The sequence below is a fragment of the Arachis ipaensis genome, chromosome B2 (genome assembly GCF_059453495.1).
Source record: "Arachis ipaensis isolate K30076 ecotype BB chromosome B2, ASM5945349v1, whole genome shotgun sequence".
NCBI lineage: Eukaryota > Viridiplantae > Streptophyta > Magnoliopsida > Fabales > Fabaceae > Arachis > Arachis ipaensis.
The window spans coordinates 65,725,287-65,738,206 of record NC_142437.1 but is presented as its reverse complement, the minus strand read 5'-3'; the positions used below and the strand labels follow the sequence as shown (position 1 = coordinate 65,738,206).

The 12,920-nt window shown below is 39.3% G+C and overlaps 1 non-coding gene across 1 annotated transcript; it reads left to right on the top strand.

Annotated features, from left to right (window-relative positions):
* The first annotated feature begins 2,047 nt into the window (after window positions 1-2,047).
* On the top strand, window positions 2,048-2,151 carry LOC148574197 (small nucleolar RNA R71). Its single transcript, XR_015906610.1, has one exon. It is a non-coding gene; the product is annotated as a small nucleolar RNA R71 (small nucleolar RNA).
* Window positions 2,152-12,920: the final 10,769 nt, after the last annotated feature.

Sequence of the window (12,920 nt, the reverse complement as noted above, 5' to 3'; positions counted from 1 at the left end):
ATTCAATCTTCTCTGAGATTGGATGGAGGGTCTAGCATCCTCTTCTAACAAGATTTTATGCATGCATATGGATGAACTTATCCCCTTCAAATCAGCTAGGGTCCATCCAATGGCATCTTGATGATTTTGTAGCACCTTGATCAATTCTTCTTCCTGTTCTTGACTCAGGGCAGAGCTAATGATAACCGGATGACTCTCATCACTACCCAAGTATGCATACTTGAGATTAGGGGGCAATGCTTTGAGCTCAGGTTTTGGTGCTTCCTTCTCTTCTTTCACTATCTCTGGCATGCTTGGCATGGTTGTTTCAGCAGCCTTGATGTCACTAACTTCTATGTCCTTGGTGAACTCCTCCTCTGCCACTTCCTTTGTTGTTTCCTCAAAGGTTTCTTGTACTGCAATGTCCACTACATCCACCCTCATGCATTCCCTTAGTGATTCTGATGGATAGCTCATTGCCTTGAATACGTTAAACACCAATTTCTCATCATGTAGTCTAAGAGTGAGTTCACCCTTTTGTACATCTATGATGGCTCCAGCAGTAGCCAGGAAGGGTCTTCCCAGAATTATTGAAGCTTTGGCTTCTTCCTCCATATCTAACACCACAAAATCAGCAGGAAATATAAAATCTCCCACTTTCACCAACAAATCCTCAACTATCCCATGAGGGAATTTAAAAGTTCGATCCGCCAATTGGAGGGCCATTCTTGTTGGTTTGGCTTCCTCAATCTTCATTCTTCTCATCATTGTTAGAGACATCAAATTGATACTGGCCCCTAAGTCACACAAGGCCTTCTCCACCATGACTTCTCCTATGATGCAGGGGATTTGGAAACTGCCTGGATCCTTCAATTTCTGAGGCAATTTGTGCTGGATGATGGCACTGCATTCTTCAGTTAACAACACAGTTTCCTCATTTCTCCAGCTTCTTTTCTTGGTCATTAATTCCTTTAAGAATTTTGCATAGAGTGGCATTTGCTCTATTGCCTCAGCAAACGGAATGTTGATTTGAAGCTTCTTGAAAATCTCCAAGAACCTGGAGAATTGGCCATCCTTTTCACTTTTCATCAAACGTTGAGGATATGGTGCTTTAGGTGTATAAGGCTTCAGGACCTCTTTTTCTTTTTCTTTTGTTGCAGACGATGTAAAAGATTGTCCTTGTTCCTTATCTCTCACATTTTCCTTTGCTTCATCCTCTGTGGTTTCCTTTGAGATCTCCTTTAGATTTTTCCCACTTCTGAGGGTTATGGCCTTACATTCTTCCCTTGCAATAGCCTTGGCAGCATGAGAAACGCTTGTCCCAGGGGTTTTCTTAGACAAATACACAATTTGATTTTCTAGCTTCTGGATGGCAGCTCCTTGGTTTTGCAGGTTAGAATTTACTTCTTCCTTAAAAGCTTTCAATTCGGTTATGTCTTGACTCATGGTTGCAAGCATTCCTTCTATCCTGTTTAATTGATCTTGAAATTGTTGGTTCGGGTTAGGTTGGGTAGGTTGATTATTTTGGCCATGATATGGTGGTTGAGAGTAAGTGTTTTGTGTGGCTTGGTATGATCTTTGGTTGGAGTTTTGGTATGTGGACTTGTTATGTTGGTTTTGCTGGTTTCTCCACCCAAAGTTTGGGTGGTTTTTCCAGCCTGGGTTGTAAGTGTTGGAATGTGGATCATATGGTTGCCTTTGTTGATTTCCTACATAATTGGCCTCTTCCCAATCACCTCCTTCAGTACTTTCTTCCCCTTGATCTTGTGTGTGTATTGCAGCCACTTGTTTTGTTTCTAATTTCCTGGTGAGCTCTGCTAGTTGCTTGGCAAACACCTTGTTTTGGGCTAGAATTGTATCAACATGGTTCAGCTCCATGACTCCCTTAGTGTTGTGTCTCTCTGATGCATAGTAGTACTCATTCTCAGCCACTGTCTCAATCACTTCAATGGCTTCTTCCATAGTCTTTTTCCTGTTCAATGAACCTCCTGATGAATGGTCTACAGCCTTCCTTGATTCATAAGACAGTCCATCATAGAAAATATGCAATTGCACCCAGTCATGGAACATGTCTGGTGGGCATTTCCTTGTCAAATCCTTGAATCTCTCCCATGCCTCGTAGAGAGTTTCACCATCTTGTTGTCTAAAAGTCTGAACCTCAGATAGAAGCCTATTGACCTTTTGTGGGGGGTAGAAACGTGCCAGAAACTTGCTTTCCACCTCGTCCCATGTTGTTAGGCTCCCCCTTGGGAATGATTCCAGCCACTTCGCTGCCTTATCCCTAAGTGAAAATGGGAACAAAAGCAATTTATAGGCATCTTCCTGGACTCCATTGGACTTCACAGTGTCGCAAATTCTCAGGAATTTTGTGAGATGTTGGTTTGGATCTTCATTAGCACTCCCACCAAATGAACAATGATTCTCCACAAGTGATATTAGCTGTGGTTTGAGTTCAAAATTGTTGGCCTAAATGGGTGGTTTCTGAATGCTGCTACCACAATTCCCAGAGGTTGGGTTTATGTATGATCTAAGAACCCTCCTCTCAGGAATGGCATTGTTTCCATCAGCTCTCTCATGGTTGTGAACTTCTCTATCCATGTTGAGATCTAGAGCTTCCTCAAAATTGTCCTCAGATTCTCCTTCAGATTCTTCTTCTCCCAGTATTCTCTTCCCTCTTGCTTCCCTTCTAAGTCTATGAAGGGTCCTCTCTGGTTCGGTATATGGAGGAGTTGATGTCTCTCCTCTCCTACCTGTCATACAAGAACACAGCACAGGCAACAAACAAGTGAAATACTCTTGGTTAATGGAAGAGTATGGTTAGAGCAGTTGAGGAATTAATTCAAACAGTTAGTGAGTCAGTGAGTTAGTTGCTTGAATTTAAAGGCATAAAGAAAGAAAGCATGTAACAGAGTGCAGAAATTAAAATTCAACAAGTACTTGTACTGAATTAATCAAAACAACAAAAAAATTGCTCAATCTAGTTAACTTCCAATTTGAGAATTGTCAATCGAAAACCAATCCCCGGCAACGGCGCCATAAACTTGATGCGCATAAACTTGTTATGCTACGATTTAGGAAATTGCACGATTGGTAAAATTCCTTCCGGCAAGTGCACCGGTTATCGTCAAGTAAAAACACACAATAGAGTGAGGTCGAATCCCACAAGGATTGGTTGAGTGAGCAATTCGGATTAGAAGTGTGTTCTAGTTGAGCGGAATCAAGATTTAGATGAGAATTGCGGAATGTAAAATTGGCGGGAAACGTAAATGACAAGAAATTTAAATGGCGGAATCTTAAATTGCATGAATTAAAGAGCAGAAGCTAAATTGCTGAAATTAAAAGGGAATGGGGGTGATTGCATGAATTGAGTTGCAGAATGTAAAGAGAAAGTGGAAATCAGAAATGGGGAATTCATTGGGTTATAGGAGATATTGAGATCTCCGAATCAAAACATGTTATCTCTTCCTCAACCAATGCGTTCATTGAATTTTGCTTGGCAATCTTATATGATTGGATCCCAATCCCTTGGCTCACCAATTCTCTCTAAAAACAAACAAATTCCCAATCCCTTGGTTTAAATGTTCATAAGAAGAGATGATGCTCGATCACTGATTTTACCACACAGTTTCATGAACCACAATTTGGTAGGATTACATGTCACAATATCCATCCAAACCCCAATCCAATTCACTGTGAGAAAGCTTCTCTAGCATGAATCCTCCATTCCTTTCCCAAGGTTCCGAAGGATTCCAATTATGGGTAGTTTCTTTCCCAAGACAACTACCCAATGGAATTAGATCGAGAAGCTTTCTAACAAAATTCAAGAGAAAAGATTGAAGAAGAAGATAAACTATTATTGATTCATTGAATTACAATAGAGCTCCCTAACCCAATGAAAGGGGGTTTAGTGAGTCATAGCTCTGAATTCAATTACAAAGATATGAAAACTAGCCAAAAATGAAAAGGTAAAAGTCCTTCCTAACTTAAATTCTATCCTATTTATACACTTTCTATACTGAGCTTCTGTTGTGTTTCTTGGGCTTTGAGGCCTCTCCCTGCTTTCCTTTTGCCTTGGGTTTATGATCCATAATCTTGATGAGGCTGCTGATCCAAATTCTGTAACATTCATTGAGCCAACTTAGTGATAATCAAATAATGACACATGACTCAACAAATTGAAATTTCAGACTCATCAATCCTTCAGGCCCAATCCCATAAACCATGATATTCAATTGGGTTTCATACCAGAGTAAGTTTAAGTTAATGTTTGTGCTCAAATACTAACTTAAACTGCAATATTTTTGGCCCAGAAACCTTCTCCAAGAGTGGTGTTTAAGTTGCAGTTCAAGCTTAAACTGCAGCTTAAACGCCAGACACTTCCAGTGATGCCTTTTGTGGAAGCACGTTTAAGCTTCAGTTTAAGGCTAAACTGAAGCTTAAACGTGGAAATGGAAGAAGGCAGCCCTGGAGGGTAACGTAGTCGAACACGTTTAAGCTTCAGTTTAAGGTTAAACTGAAGCTTAAACGTGGAGATAGGAAAGGCAGCCCTGGAGGTCGAACACGTTTAAGCTCCAGTTTAAGGTTAAACTGGAGCTTAAACGTGGAAATAGAGAAAGCCATCCTGGAGGTCGAACACGTTTAAGCTCCAGTTTAAGGTTAAACTGGAGCTTAAACGTGGAAATAGAGAAAGCCATCTGGGAGGTCGAACACGTTTAAGCTCCAGTTTAAGGTTAAACTGGAGCTTAAACGTGGAAGCTGAGAAAGGTAGCCCTGGAGGTGTCGAACACGTTTAAGCTCCAGTTTAAGGTTAAACTGGAGCTTAAACGTGGAAATGGAGAAAGCAACCCTGGAGGAGAAAACTTGGTCGAACACGTTTAAGCTCCAGTTTAAGGTTAAACTGGAGCTTAAACGTGGAAATGGCTCCCTGGTGCACTTCCCATTTCTGGCGTTTAACCTCCAGTTTAAGGTTAAACTGGAGGTTAAACGTGGAAATGCTTCCTGAGTGGAATTCTCATTCTGGCGTTTAACCTCCAGTTTAAGGTTAAACTGGAGGTTAAACTTCAGTTTCAGCATTTCTTAGCCTTCATGATTCTGGCGTTTAAGCTCCAGTTTAAGCTTAAACTGGAACTTAAACTCCACATGTGATATTCAAGCTTCCTTTATTGATTTTGTTGCTTCCTTGCCTAGCCTCTTCTTTCCTGAAATCATCCAAACAATCGCATCAAAGTCTTGCAAAATTTCATGAGAATTCTTCCATTCATAGCATTCAAGTAATATAACTAAAACTCATGGAATTTGCATCAAAATCATACTGTTTGGATGGTTCATTGCTTTGTTATTCATTTAACCATTCTTGGTTACTTTAAGCTCAAGAAAATGCATAAAACAACTAAAACTAACAGAAAAATGCTAGTGAAACTAGCCTAAGATGCCTTGGCATCAATGTGTTTGGTTGATGATAGATGAAAAGAAGCAGAGGAGGAGAAAGGAAAGGAGGCAATGCAACTTTCTGCAAGTTTCTGATGCCAACGTTGGAAACCAACGTTACCTCCAACGTATTTCTTTACAATGTGCTTTCTGGAAATTTGAGAAATTTGGTGCGACGCGTACGCGTGGGCGACGCGCACGCGTGAAGCGTGGAAATTACACAATCCACGCATACGCGTGGGTGACGCGCATGATAAACCACAATTTTATGATTTATCTTGTGCTTATTTTTGGGAATTTTATCACTTTTTCCTACATTTATTCAATGAAATAAAATGGTTTTGTAATTCTCCCTTGATTTGTGCTTAAGTTTAAAAACATGCTTTTTAGGCCCTTAAATTGGTGATTTTAATTCACTTTAATCCCATTCGATGCCTTGATATGTTTGTTGAGTGATTTCAGGTCCATAAGGCAAGTATTTGATGGAAGAAATAAAGAGAAAAGCATACAAAGTGGAGAATGCATGAGGAAACAAGGATTTGGAGTACATCAGCGCACGCGTGGAAAGGCCAACGTTGGAGGGAGCATTTGTGGTCCAATGCTGAGGCCAACGTACGCGATGAGACTCCCAAAAATAGAATTGGGATAATTTGAGGTGACGCGTACGCGTCTATAGATGCGTACGCGTGGATGTGAATTTTGGCCTTGCACGCGAACGCCTGAAGTACGCAAATGCGCAAAAACTTGTTTGACGCGTACGCGTGGGATACGCGCACGCATGGACACTCGAACGTTGGTGCTCCAACGTTGAGTCAAACGTTGCTCAAAGTGCCGAGAACTCATTTTTCTTAAAAGAACGTTTGACTCAACGTTTGCCCTCAAACGTGGACTCCAACGTTGATATCAAAACCTTGCAATTGAGCACCCCTCTCTTCTCAACAGCATTGGAGCCACTTCAACCTACTGCAACAAAAGCCAAGGCCCACATCCAAGTACTTTATCCAATTGAAGATGAGAAAGAAGAGTATAAATAGAAGAATTATTGAAGATTGAAAGAGCTCTCTGGGAGGCCCTTAGGGGGGGCTTTGGGAGTTCATCACTCTGATTTTTATTTTCTCTGCTTTGTCTTTTAGTTTTATGTACTTTTCTTTTCTTTTCTTTTTTTGTTTTGGGTTTTGGATAGATTGGGGGGCTGACACACACGGAGTACTGAAACTCTGCCCAATTTTACTTTCTCTGCACTTTTTCACTTTTCAATTCTGCAATGTCCTTTTCCAGTTCACTTTCCATTCTTAGAGCTATGAACAACTAAACCCCTTTCATTGGGTTAGGAAACTCTATTGTAATTCAATGGATCAATAATAGTTTTCATTTTCTTCTTCTATCTTTTCTCTTAATTTTGTTAGAAAGCTTTCGATATTAATTCAAATGGATAGTTGTCTTGATAGAGAAGCTATTCATAATTGGAATTCTTCTGATCCTTGAGTGAGGGATGAGGAATTCATGCTAGAAATGCTTTCTCACATTGGATTGGATTGGAGGCTGGATAGATATCATGACATGTAATCCTACCAATACTTTGATCTATGAATTTGTGTGGTAAAATCAGTGACCAAATTTTATCTCTTTCCATGAGCAATTAAATCAAGACATTGGGCAATTGTTCAATCTTAGAGAGATTGGTGAGCCAAGACATTGGGATCCAATCACTTAAGATTGCCAAGCAATGTCAATGAATGCATTGATTGAGGAAGAGATGAAAATGATTTGATCCGGAGAGTTCAATACCTCCTAAAACCCAATGAATCCCCTTTTCTGATCTCACCCATTCTCTTTACATTCTGCCCTTTTTAATTTGATGCTTAACAATCCCTATTCCCTTTTAATTTCTTGCAATTTAAGTTTCTGCACTTTAGTTTCCTGTAATTTCTTTTCTGGTATTTAATTTCTGTTATTTACATTATGTCATTTACATTTCTTGCTCTTTAAGTTTTCTGCCAATTTACATTCTGCAATCCCAATTTTGAATCTGAATTAGCTCAACTAGAACATTCTTCCAATTAACATTGATCAACCAACCAATCCCTGTGGGATTCGACCTCACTCTATAGTGAGTTTTTACTTGATGACAATCCGGTGCACTTGCTGGTGGAAATTTGTTGAGAGACAAGTTTTTGTGACATCAAGTTTATGGCACCGTTGTCGGGGATTGGTTTTGTATTGACAATTATTAAATTGGAGGAGAACTATATTGAACATTTTTCTTTTCTTTAGTTAATTAGTTTTAATTTCAGTAGTCACTGTTACTTTCTGTAAATTTAATTTTATTTTTCAGTGTTTATTCAATAACTAGCTGTTTGTGATATTGTCTCACTAAGAATCCTTATTCATGATAATGGAGATTTCAATATCTTTTGGTGATTATTGTTTGAGACAGAGCCTGTTACAAGAAAGAAAGGATTATCCATCATCTCTTCGTCAATCACATTTCATGTGAAACTTTCTACCACCATAGATTCATGTTATTATGCTCATGGTCGGTGGGAGTATCAAGAACATGATATGGGGTACTTTCCAGAGCCACAAATGGTCCATATATTGGTGAAATTGATCACTACTCAAGTTGTGGCTGGGGAGATCAAAATCAAAGAGATTTCACTCATTCATATCCCATTCATCAAGAGCCATCACCTCTTAATTATCCAACCTCACCTCCTAGTTTTACATGTCCAAATTCTTCATCATTTGAGTATGTCTCAGCACAAGATTTCCCCCCAAATCCATACAATTCATTTCACCATTCACAAAATTCATTCCACTACACACGAAACTCTTTTCACAGTCCACAAAACTCATTCTACTACCCACAAGAATCATACCACTCTCAGAAATATACAACCACAAAATAACCAATTCCATTTACAAGCCAACCCCAACCAACTATCACAACCTTCTTTAGATAGCCTTGCTAGGATAGAACTCATCATTAAAGAATTCAACAAAAGGAGAGAAGAAGATCAACTTGCTAGGATAGAACTCCTCCTTAAAAAAATGATAAAGATAAACGAAGAGGAGAAAATAGCAAATTGGGAGCATGAAGAAAAATTGAGATAGATAGCACAATCCTATTCCGAAGAACAATTCATTGAAGAGCTGAGATCACAAAGAGAGATCACTTCACTCTCTCCTGAAACAGAGGAGTTCACTCAAGGGTCAAGAACAAGGGAGGAATCAGAAGAACAAGAAAAAGAAGGACCCATGCCAAGTGAGATTCCTATGAAGAAGGAGGAGGTTGTGAGAGTATATAAGCCTAGAGCTCCATACCCATAGAGGCTGCTAAGGGTGACAAAGGAATGTGCAAACTCACTCCCAGAAGACTCAATGCAACATCATGAAGAAGAAAGGGAGGAAGTCAATCAAGAAAGTCCACACTCCAATGAAACAGAGAGTTTCATAGAGGGCGAGCTCATTAAACCACCAACTTAAGAAGCTCTTAATGAAGAGGATGCTCCAACTATCCAACAATACCTAAGTCTTGAGATCAAAGATGTGAAGGCAGTAATTACAAGCACCAAAAGGAGGATTGTGACCAAAAAATAAAGGATCATATCCATGAAAAAGAGACGGTCAAAGAACAATCCAACTCCTGATCCAACAAGTAAGTTTACTCAAGCCAATCACAAAAGAAAGCTTGCTGGAAGGAGGAACTCACAGCAAGGGGCATTAACTGGCTCCTTTTTCCACTTGAGGTCATTCCTCTAAACAAATTGGAAGAAGAGGAAGAAATTCATGGAAAAAAATGTCAAGCTAATGACAGTAAAAGAGCGCTTGTTGGGAAGCAACCTAACTAGAGGTAGTTTTCTTTTCCTAGTTAATTCAATAAAGAGTGGAGTATATTCTCTGTATTACAAGGAGCTAAGTTTAGTGTTGCACACCAAAACAATTCGAAGGGTGAATGTGTGATGCTAAACTTGGTGTTCTACCACTGTTTTCATTTAAAAACACATTGCAACCCTCAATGACAAGTCACTGACTCCAAACAACCAGAGAAACTACTTAGCATGTTTTTAGTTTATAGTTCATAGTTTGTTTTTCTAGTTTATAGTTGTTTTCTTAATAAAAGTACATGAGGCTCTCTGCATGTATTCAATCTTCTGCATTAGGCAAGGAACTAAGTTTGGTGTTCAGACACCCACTTAAGTTCAGAAAATCACAAGTATACATGCATGCTAACCATCTCTCAAGTGCTTGGAGAACAAGCAACTTCTAATAATTTTGCAGGAATTCAATCAATCTCTTAGAGGGACTATGCACCATCATCCAAGGAGACAAGAAGGATACAAAAGCTATGGATGATGAGGACAAGGAAGAAACAAGAAGACATCAAGAGGTTGTATTGTTACTTAACTATTTCTGGTTTGTAGAGCTTAAATTAGAAGTATGATTGTACCCTGTCTTCATGAATTTTTGCATTCTGCTTGTTTTTCTTTATTGACATTTGGGGCTGCTACTCTAAGTGCCTAGGCCACTGCATCCTTGCTTGAATTATATGCTTTGTTCTTGAGCTCAATAAAAGAAATTATGAGAAATTATTGTGAAAAACAAGAGTGAAAACCAATGTTGCAGAATTAAGTCCTAGTGTTGTGGTGGTAATTGTTAACTAAGTTGGTTTATAAATAAGGTACAAGGCTAAGATATCTCTTGAATTATGAGCTTGAAGTGCATTCTATGAGACTTAAGTGAATTAATAAGATCCTAAAAAGAGAAAAAGAGAATGAAAAAAAAAGAGAGAAAAAAGAGCATAAATTAAAGCTGGGCACCAATAGTTTGAGCCTTGAGGCATGTGTCTGTGGTGTTTTTGTGCAAGGATATGCTTGGATGAGTAAGTTCTTAGGAGTGCTTCATCACTTGACAACTTGGGTTAACTAACCCGGGATTGTCAACAGAAAGTCCACTATCAAGAGCAACCTTGTCACAAGGCATTTAGCAACCCTAAGAGGTGCTAGACACCAAGGTCTAAGGAATGAATAACAAACCATGTGCCTGTGGTGTGTATGTGCTGAGAAGAGACTTGGGTGATTAAGTCCTTAGGGGTGTTTCAACACCTAGCACCTTGAACCAACTGGTTCGGGAGTGTTGGCTGAAAACCTATCCTAAAGAGTTATCTCAACACAGAACACTTAGCCACATAAAGCAATAAGCTCTAAAGAAGGAAAGAAAACAAAAACAGAGAAGCTAAGGATAAAAAATAACAGTCTCATAGAAGGCAATAGAGTCAGAATTCAAGAGTATATGAGAGCCTAGAAACCAGCATGAATATTAACCTAAGTTGCCATGCATGAAACTCCATGAACCAAGGATTTGAATTCTCTGAATAAGGACTTCTATCACTTGCTTGAGGACAAGCAAGATTTAAGTTTGGTTTTGTGATGCCAGGGCATCTTGGCTAGTTTCACAAGCCATTTTTTGTTTGTTTTAGGGTAGTTTCATGCATTTCTTAGGCAATAAGTAAGTATTTGGATGAGAATTTCATGCATGCCTTGATTCAATCAAACAGTGTTAATTATGATGCATTTTCATGAGATTTATACCATAATTAGTTGTGTGCTAAGACTGAGGCAATTTCTTGTGATTTTAGCAAAGCTTTGATGCATGTGTTTGGTTGATGATAGGTGGAAAGAAGCAGAGGAGGAGAAAGGAAAGGAGGCAATGCAACTTTCTGCAAGTTTCTGATGCCAACGTTGGAAACCAACGTTACCTCCAACGTATTTCAATACAATGTGCTTTTTGGAAATTTGAGAAAATTGGTGTGACGCGTACGCATGTGCGACGCGCACGCGTGAAGCGTGGAAATTTCACAATCCATGCGTACGCGTGGGTGACGCGCACGCGTGGGTGATGGGCATGATAAACCCCAATTTTTTTGTTTATCTTGTGCTTATTTTTTGGGATTTTATCATCTTTTCCTACATTTATTCAATGAAATAGCATGGTTTTGTAATTCTCCCTTGATTTGTGCTTAAGTTTAAAAATATGCTTTTTAGGCCGGTGCACGAATTTGTGTATGTCAATGTTAATATTACTATATCTCACAAATTCGCACAACTAACCAGCAAGTGCACTGGGTCGTCCAAGTAATACCTTACGTGAGTAAGGGTCGATCCCACGGAGATTGTTGGTTTGAAGCAATATATGGTTATCTTGTAAATCTTAGTCAGGAAATCAATTATAATTATCAATATGAATTGCGAAGAATAAAAGAGTATGGATTAAATACTTGTTCTGCAGTAATGGAGAATATGTTGGAGCTTTGGAGATGCTTTATCTTCTGAATCTCTGCTTTCCCCTGTCCTCTTCTTCACGCACGCAAGGTTCCTCCTATGGCAAGCTGTGTGTTGGTGGATCACCGTTGTCAATGGCTACCATCCGTCCTCTCAGTGAAAAAGGTCCAGGTGCGCTGTCACCGCACGGCTAATCATCTGTCAGTTCCCACTCATGCTGGAATAGGATCCATTGATCCTTTTGCGTCTGTCACTACGCCCAACACTTATAAGTTTGAAGCTCGTCACAGTCATTCAATACCTGAATCCTACTCGGAATACCACAGACAAGGTTTAGACTTTCCGGATTCTCAGGAATGCTGCCAACGGATTCTAGCTTATACCACGAAGATTCTGATTAAGGAATCCAAGAGATATTCATTCAATCGAAGGTAGAACGGAGGTGGTTGTCAGGCACGCGTTCATAGGTTGAGGATGATGATGAGTGTCACGGATCATCACATCCATCATATTGAAGTGCGAATAAACATCTTAGATAGAAACAAGCGTGTTTGAATAGAAAACAGAAATAATTGCATTAATTCATCGAGACACAGCAGACCTCCTCACCCCCAACAATGGAGTTTAGAGACTCATGCCGTCAAAGAGTACAAAGTTTAGATCTAAAAATGTCATGAGGTACAAAATAAATCTCTAAAAGTTGTTTAAATACTAAACTAGTTACCTAGGTTTACAGAAAATGAGTAAACTAAGATAGATAGTGCAGAAATCCACTTCTGGGACCCACTTGGTATGTGCTGGGGCTGAGACTTAAGCTTTACATGTGCCTAGGCTGTTTCTGGAGTTAAACGCCAGGTTGTAACCTGTTTTGGGCGTTTAACTCCAACTAGTAACTTGTTTCTGGTGTTTAACGCCAGACTACAACATGGAACTGGCATTGAACACCAGTTTACGTCGTCTATCCTTGAGCAAAGTATGAACTATTATATATTGCTGGAAATCCCAGGATGTCTACTTTCCAACGCAATTGAGAGCGTGCCATTTGGACTTCTGTAGCTCTAGAAAATCCATTTCGAGTGCAGGGAGGTCAGAATCCAATAGCATCTGCAGTCCTTTTTCAGCCTGAATCAGATTTTTTCTCAGCTCCCTCAATTTTAGCCAAAAAATACCTGAAATTAGAGAAAAACACACAAACTCATAGTAAAGTCCAGAAATATGATTTTTATTTAAAAA